Here is a 9,999-nt window from a genome sequence, read left to right on the forward strand (position 1 = left end):
CGTCTATGTCCGGTTCTACTTCAGACTTGTCTGAAGGAGTTAGACTACACGTCTAACATTCTTTTTCTATTAGACTGCAAGTCTAACTCCACGAGTTAGACTGCACGTCTAATTACGGTTCAATTTCAGACTTGTTTGAAAGAGTTAGACTACACGTCTAACTTTCTTTTTCTATTAGACTGCACATCTAATTACGGTTCAACTTCAGACTTGTCTGAAGGAGTTAGACTACACGTCTAACTTTCACAATCCAATAGACTGCACGTCTAACTCCGCTAAGTTAGACTGCACGTCTAATTCCGTATACATTAGACTGCACGTCAAACTTCACTTGTTAGATTGCACGTCTAATTCCGTATACATTAGACTACACGTCTAACTCCGCTGAGATAGACTGCACGTCTAACTCCGTTGAGTTAGACTGCACATCTAATTCCATATACATTAGACTGCACGTTTAACTCCGTTGATTAGAGTGCGCGTCTAATTCCGTATACATTAGACTGCACGTCTAACTCCACGAGTTAGACTGCACGTCTAATTCCGAATATATTAGATTTCACGTCTAACTCCACTTAGTTAGACTACACGTCTAATTCTGTGCATCTAATGCCAAATCGGTCAAATGAGCCTCATTAGAGCCAAGTCTCATGAAATATGATTTGGATACACCTGCATCAAAGCGCATAAATCATTTCATCATCAAAATCCCAATAGTCAAACTATTATATATATATATATATAATACATATATATAGAGAGGGGTATATATATAATGTTGTGATGATAATTGGTAGTCAACCTCAAAATTAATCAGTTGTAAAGATTAATCAGCTAAATATTATTTTATATTATAATTTGAAAAGATATTCTTTGGATTTAATAATTAAAATCACATCTTAAAAATATTATTTAATAAATATTTAATTAAATTAATAAATATTGTACGGTCAAATGAGTAAAATAGAAAACAAAATCACATAATTAAATAATTGTAATAAAATGGACAAAACAAAATATAAAAAATTAAAATTAATTATTTTATTAAAAATGTAAAATTTTCAAAGTTTATAGTATATAAATAAATAGTTTATCTCATTTTGGATCCATTTATAATATTAATTCTATAATCTTCTAATTGATCATTTAAAATTAACATACAAAATGATGGAGAAAAAATGATAATAAAATAGACATAAATTTATAATCACGTGAAACTTATATTGTTTTATTGAAAAAGTTAAGAATGTCACTAACGTAAATATGTATTTTACCTAATTTTGAATGTTTTTAATATTTTTTGGTCAAAATTTTTAATTGATATTTTTAAATTGTCAAATTAATAATAAAATAGACATAAAAAGTTATATGAAAATTGAATGAAATTTACTTAATTTAAGAAGAATTATAATTACGAAGAACTTTACTCTACCAAATAAATAGATTCTTTCAAGATTAACATTAGGAATCATCATTCATTCATCCCTCAAATTCGAACTCTCACATATACCATCATATTTAAAGTATTTCGTTATTGACAACATTCAAAACACTATTTATTCGTCCCTCTAATTCAAATTCACATATTTCATCGTATATTATTATTAAGAACTTTACCCCCCAATACATATATTCCTTCAAAAATGACATTAAGAACTACCATTCATTCAACTCTCAAATTCGAACTCTCACATGTACAATCATATTTCAAGGATTTTATTATTAACGACATTCAAACCAAATTCATTCATCCCTCTAATTTGAATTAACATATTCTATCATATATTATACTTCAAAGAATCAATATTAACACCACCATTCAATTTAACATTTATACATTTTTTAAAATTCACACCAAGTGACTTGGTACTCGAATCTTGGTCTTTAATTTAATTTATAATTGAATATATATATATATATATATATATATTTAATCATTGTTAATGAATAAAAAATAAAAAATAGAATAAGAAAATAATAATTATATAAATAATAGATATGTAGAGAACTATAAAAATTATATAACTTTTATTAAATACATTCTAAATTTAATTATTTATATTTTATATAATAATATAATAAATGTCATCATCAATTAATATTTTTATAAATATTTTTTTTTTGGAAAATAGCTTAGCGTTATTTAATTAAAAATTCCAAAAGTGGTTTATTAGCTCCTGCATTTTTTCCACAGACCAACTAACTATCTTATCATATTCTTTCTTTTGAGTAAATTTCCGTCCTAAAGATAGTAATTATTAAGTTGTGTTATTTCAAGGAACTAGATCACTATTCTAAATAATCAAAAGGGAGAAAATAGTAAATTAAAATGAAACATTAATCTAGCATAAGCAGCCAACGATTATAAAATAACAAGGTTTTGAATATTTAGATTAAATAATCAAAAAGGGAGAAATTGTTTGAAAATACAAGTAATTAATTATCAGTATTAATTAACTAACTGTTTAAAAAGAACTTAACTAAGATAAATCTCATGCATATTAAAGAAAACCGGAAGCAAAACTGATCGGATTTATATCAATCGGCGGTAAAATCGATTTTATATGAATCAGAATTATTTAAAAGATTAGCGGTTTTATGTTAAGACGTAACCAATAGTATCTCCATATCGATTTTATCCAGATTCGGAATCGGTAATATCTTAAGATCGACTTTATACAATGCGTAGCCGGTAGTATGTCCATATTGATTTTATCTAATGCGTAGCCGGTAGTATCTCCATATCGTCTTTATCCAATGCAGAACCGATAGTATCTCCATATTGGTTTTATCTAATGCGGACCTGGTAGTTTCTCTACTTCGGTATTATGTCAAGCGGAACCGGTAATATCTCTATATCCATTTTATCTAAGCGGAATCGGTAGTATCTTTATATCGGTTTTATTATATGCGTAGCCGGTAGTATCTAAAAACCGGTTATATCTCGAAACCGGTAGTATATCAAGATCGGTATTATAAAGAAGCAGAACCGGTAATATCTCAATCGGTTCTTCCCAAAGTGCAGCCAGTAGTATCCTAATCGGTCTACTCTGAAGCGGAGCCGATAGTATGTATCCCAACACTGTTATAAGCATATGCGGTAATTGCAGAAAGCAACTTTTATATCTCTAGAGTATTTTGTTTCCATTTTAGTGCAAGTCTGATGAAGTCTTCTTTGGAGCAGATGTCTGCCAGCCTAATTCAGACTGCCAAATCATTAGAAGACAAAAACGTAAGTTGCATGTTCCTCAGAAATTATTGAACCAATTAATGATTTCTTGGCCTATTTTTAATAGAGTGTAGACAAAATCAAAGGATATCACATATGTTGTACTATTTTGGACTTCAACCAATCAAAGAGAAGAACAACGGTTTCTTGAAGTAGACATAACCGTTGAAGTCATAAATATATCCCTTGATATATTTGCCTACTTAAGAAGACATAAGTTATTTCTCTAGACTGTTTTTTTGCCATTTTAGTGCAAGTCTGATGAAGAATTCTTGGGAGGAGATGTCTGCCAGCCTAATTCAGACTGCCAAATCATTAGAAGACAAAAACGTATGTTGCATGCTCCTCGGAAATCATTAAACCAATTAATAATTTGTTGGCTTATTATTATCAGATTACAGACAAAATCAAAGGATATCCCATCCGCTGTACTATTCTGAACTTCAACCAATCAAAGAGAAGAATAGTGGTTTCTTGAAGCAGACATAGCCGTTGAAGTCACAAATATGTCCGTTGATATATTTTCCTACTCAAGAAGATAAAAGTTATATCTCCAGACTGTTTTGTTGCCATTTTAGTGCAAGTCTGATGAAGACTTTTGGGGAGCAGGTGTCAACCAGCCTAATTCAGACTGCCAAATCATTAGAAGACAAAAACTTATGCTGCATGCTCCTCAGAAATCATTAAATCAATTAATGATTTTTGGCTTATTATTATTAGAGTACAGAAAAAATAAAAGAATATCCCATCTATTGTACTATTTTGAACTTCAACCAATTAAAGAAAAGAACAGTGGTTTCTTGAAGCAGACATAGTCGTTGAAGTCACAAATATATTCAGTTATATATTTGCCTACTTATTAAGACAGAAGTCAATCTGCTTCAGCACGACATCTTGAATCTTTGCTATCAAATCAATCAAGCTTTGAAAACATACAAGTTCTCAAGAGAGTGTTAGAATCTCAAGTGTATTACAATACTATATTGTGTGAGTGGTGAGCATTGTAAGTTGACAGAATTTATTTCTGTTCAAAAAGTGAGTATATTGAAAGGTCGAGAACTAACTAATCCTTTTTTGTTCGATTAAGTCTGTGTACGTGTTGTAAACAGATCGAATATTCTAGTGAATATCTACATTCACTTTGAACATTATGCACTAACTAACTCATCATTATCGATCACATTACCCCCTCATTATAAGCATTTTGATCCAATTAAAACCATCATTTCCATTTTAATCTTTATAATACCCCTCTAAAATCCGTACCAATTGGGACTTGAACCTTGATATCAAGTTTAAGGTGTGAACACTTTAACCACTACACTATTTGTTATTGTTAATTTTAATTTATTATTTTGTATATTTATATATATTTTGTATATAAACTCATAAAAGGGAGACAAGTAATCAAACAAAATATTTTTTATTATTTAAATATATCACGAATTAATAAATAGGTCTTACAAATTTATATGAAATTAATACAAAATTTAAAATTATATAAACGCAATGACTTCCATTTATCAAACTTTATATTGAATTTAAAAATATAAATCATTATTAGCTTAGTTTGTTATAATGTTGAATTTATATGGTTAACAATGTCGTACGTCCATCATAAAGCTAACAGCCTTTGTAATTCAATAAGTTGGCTGCAGCGCCAGTCCTTTCAAATCAATTTAAAATTAAAGTTTTATTAGTCTAATTGGTTAAAGTATTGTACTTGGTTTTGTGGTTTTGGTAGGTTTTAAGTTCGAAACTTGTATATATCATAATTAGTTTTTTTTTTAATTTAAACCATTTCAAGTTTATGGGATTAACCACGTCTTTCGACCTAGAAAACCAAACACTTTGAAATTATATATTATTATATATTTAAATTTTAACCATTTCAAATTAGGGGCGGGTCAACCCACAACCTGATCGAAATATCCATTTACTCTTACTTACATATTTAAATTAATCACGTGTCTTGGTAGGTTACTTTGAAATTAAACATTATTATATATGGAAAATTTTAAGAATTTATTTGAACCATAAATAAAATTTGAGCTATTTTATTGTTGTTTTTAAAATTTTGACATTTAGTTGCTATTAAAACATTTTATATCACTTAAATAACATGTTAAATAAATTATTGAACAGATCCATATACTAGAAAAAATTAAAATAAGTATGTTTCTCACAATTAAATATTTAATGAAAGAACGATTCGTTTTATTTATATTATTTTTTAGTTGGCACCCATAGTTTGTCAAACTGTGCTTTTAGGGCTTTGGGGACATACTCTCACACATATACACAAAAGTGAAATACTATAACAATATGCATCATAGTTGTGAATTGATTCAGTCAAACATTTCTTTCTGCAATTATCATCCGAAAAACATGCGCCTTTGAAAGTAGCACTCTTGTTATAACACGTTTCTGCAATTACTGTATGGGTATGATTCTCTGTAAAATTAAGAAATCATGTATATTTTCATTAATAATTCTATAATCGCATTTCAACTTAATATGAAAATATAGATAATATTATTAAACTTACGAGAAACAAGAATAATTAACGCTAAGAAAAGACTGACTAGTAACTTGTTCATGTTGTTTTCGTTAATGTTGGCTTAGAGTTACTTGATCTAAGAACTTGAAGGTCTATTTATAGTCACTTAAAAGTTAGGGAGTACAGATTGTGGGAATATATTGTGAATCTTATAGATAAATTACATCAATCTCTTTAAAAAATAAATTTTATATATAAATTTTATAAATCTCTTTAAAATGTGAATCTTATTTCTAGATTATATCAATCCTCTTTAATAAATAATTAGACTGTATTTGATAATCCTAAAATTGAATATATAATTAGAATTTGAAATTTAATTCTAATTTTCGATGTTTGTTTCAAAATTAAGAATTATAATAGTAATTATAATGAAATTCAAATTTCTATGAATTTTAATTCTCAATTTTATTCATATTAGTTCGAAATCTCAATTCTAATATTTATTATTTATATGTTTTTCAAATAAAACGTATTTTTAATTTATCATTTAACGTAACGATTTATTTTTTTTAAATTTTAGAATGTTAAATATCTTAATAACATAGATAATATTTATTTAATATCAATTTTTGCGAAATTTGAATTTCAATGTAAATTCAAATTTTATTTTTTTTCTTTCAAATGCACCCTTAAAATATTATTCTTCTATTACACATATGCCCATAAAACTTATATTTAAAGAACATAAAATTCTTGAAAATTAAGGATTCATAAAATATATATTTATGATCATAAAAAATATACATGAATTTAAATAATGAGTAATAAGAAATTTTATAATTAAATTTTTATTAATCTCATCCATTCAAGTTTAAAAAAAATTAAGATAAACAAATATGAAAATATATGTTTAAATGGTTAAGTTTAATAGGATCGGGTACAACAATAGAGACTAGGATTAAACTATTATTGAACGCTTACAAACACTTCGTTTGATATTAACTCTGTTAGAAGTTAATATCCATTTCTATTCTTCGCATGTCCTCTCAAACTCTTGAATCGATTTCAAGTGCGGAAATGTTTGTTTAGATTTGAAGTAGTAGGAGGAAGATATTGAAAGAGATGAACACACGAGACAAGAGATTTTATGAATGTTCGAAGTAGAAACTCCTACGTCACCCCTTATTCTCAACCTTGAGAAGGATATTTACTAGAAGATTTGGTTCAATACAACACTTGTACAAACCCAGTCGAACAACCAGGACTTAGTTTCTGCATGTTTTCGAACTCCTAGCACTCACACTCTGTTGAGCAGAAACAAATTATGTCAACTTACAATGCTAACCAACTCATACAAAATAGTTAATATATGTTTTCGAACTCCTATCACTCACACTCTGTTGAGCAGAAACAAATTATGTCAACTTACAATGCTAACCAACTCATACAAAATAGTTAGTATTATAATATAAATTTAACACTCTAACACACTTGAAAGCTTATACAACTTTGAAAGATTGAGAGAGTTGTGAATAATAGTTGATAGTTCAAGGAATCGTACAACTTGTTTTTTTCAAAGGTAAGGTTCGGTAAGCTTGGTTAAGAAGTAAGTTGTCCTCTGTCTTCTTAAGTAGGCAATATGCAACGGTCATGTTCTCTGTATCTTCATCTTGTTTGGTTGAATTTTAGAGTATTACATCAGATGAGATATTCTTTGATCTTGTTTGTACTTGGATGATAATAAGACAAATTATCATTAATGGAATTATGATTTACGAGGAGCGTATATCTCAGAAGATTTGATTTGTTTTTGGTTCTTTTAGCATAACTCTGCTGCTGCCAAAAAGGTCTTCATCTGTCTTTGCACAGAAATGGAAACAAATGCTGGAGAAACATAAGGTTGACGTCTGCAACTACCGGAAGCGTCCTTATATGGCCCCAAGGCTGATAAATTGTGAGAAGCAAGAAAAGCCGGAAGCGCTCCAATAAAAATACCGATTTTATTGAAAAACCAATTTCATTAAAGTACCGAGCGTGCTTTTTATATAACCAAAGTTATATAATACCGGAACATAAAACTGGACGCGTGTTTTGCAAAATACCAATTTGAAAAACACTGGATGCGTGTTTTGCAAAATACCGATTTGCAAAATACCGGATGTGTGCCTTGTTATAAAACCAATGTGTATAATGCTGGCTACGCTTTAATATAAAACCGAAGTACAAACTATCAGTTACGCTTTGATAAAATACCGACTTCACATACTACTGGTTACGTGTTTGTAAAATGCTGATTTCACAAAATACCAGTTACGCTTAAATAAACTATCGATGCATAAATAACCGGCTACGCTTCGATAAACTACCGAAGTATAAATAACCGGATAGTTTTGTAAAATGTCGAACTGAAATAAAACTGGTTGCGTGTTTACAAAATATCGATCTTGTAAAATGTCGGTTACGCCTTTAATATAATACCGAAATTTTAAATAACCGGATACGTATTCACTTTGCATAATACCGATGATATAAAACCAATTATGTAAAACATGATAACTTTATAATTTTTGCTAATTATTTAAAATTAATTAGCTACTTTAATCTAAAAATTTATCTCTCTTTGATTATTTATAATGAATTATAAAAACCCGTTATCTATTTTTTTTTATCAAGGTCAATTAGTATATAAACAACATTTACTATGGATAAATGAATATCATGGAGTCTACTAATCGTGTATGCGAACAACAATATTTTAATAGCATGGATCCATGTATTTTCATGGGTAAAGATATAAAAATAATATTATTTATATAAAAATATTTTAAATAATATGATTCAAATCTTCGAATTTTTTTGAATTTGTAAAATTAAATTCAATCCAAATTTAATGTTTACTTATATTTTAAAATTTATCGAGTATATAAAATTTGAAAAACATTTACAAGAAAGATATAATGCATGCCGACCAATCATATAAATTGACAACTTTCATTATATGGGAAAAAAGTAGTTTAGAAAAAAAAATCATCAAACATTGAATTTTTAAGTGTCGCTAGTCTGGAGTTTCTTATGCATTTGTAAGCGTTGCTAGAATTTTCCATCGATTGCGGTTTATCTGTAATCATCTTTTAGGGTTTCTGCAATTAATTTGTTCCATTACTTTGTTTCTACTATTATGGGGAAGGGGATGAACAAAAGTAATAAATCTAAAGAAGTCAGAGAGTTTGTGTTGAAAAATCTATTTAAACAATACATAGACAAAAGTGGATGTACTGAATGTTACATTTGAATTTAAATTGCCTACTGAAGTAGAGGAAAACTATATAAAAAAATGAGAAATTATAGTTGTGGGAAACTGCATTGTAAAGATTAGTGTATCCTTCCCAATTACTAAAGAGACACGGTTAAACAATGGGAAAAAAATGGATGAAGAAGATTTCAACAAATTTTCATGATCTATATAATAATAAAAAACAATATATATAAATATGAAGGTATACCTATCTAGGTATATATTTAATTTAATGTTGTGATGATTAATTGTAGCCAACCTCAAAATTGATCAATTAAGCGTTATTTATATATATACTAGAACATTGTGTTGTAAAGATTAATCAATTATTTATTATTGTATATTAACATTTGAAAATATATTCTTTGGATTTAAAATTAATAATTAAAATGACATCTTAAAAATATTATTTAATAAATATTATACGGTCAAATAACAAAACTAGAAATAGAAATCACATAATTAAATAATTATAATAAAACGGACCAAACAAAATATAAAAAATTAAAAATTATTTATTTTATTAAAAAATGTAAATTTATCAAAGTTTATAGTATATAAATAAATAGTTTGTCTCATTTTGAATCCATTTATAATATTAGTTCTATAATCTTCTAATTGACCATTTAATATTAACATACAAAATGATGGAGAAAAAATTATAATAAAATAGGCATAAATTTATAATCACTTTAAACTTATATTATTCTATTAAAAAAAGTTAAGAATGTCACTATTGCGTAAATATGTATTTTACTTAATTTTGAATGTATTTATCATTTTTTAGTCAAATTTTTTAATTGACATTTTCAAATTGTCAAACTAATAATAAAATAGACATAAAAAGTTATATGAAAATGGGATTAAATTTACTTAATTTAAGAAGAATTATATTTATGAAGAACTTTACTCTACCAAATAAATAGATTCTTTCAAGATTAACATTAGGAACCATCATTCATTCTTTCCTCA

Source organism: Impatiens glandulifera, chromosome 1, assembly GCF_907164915.1.
Source record: "Impatiens glandulifera chromosome 1, dImpGla2.1, whole genome shotgun sequence".
Lineage (NCBI taxonomy): Eukaryota > Viridiplantae > Streptophyta > Magnoliopsida > Ericales > Balsaminaceae > Impatiens > Impatiens glandulifera.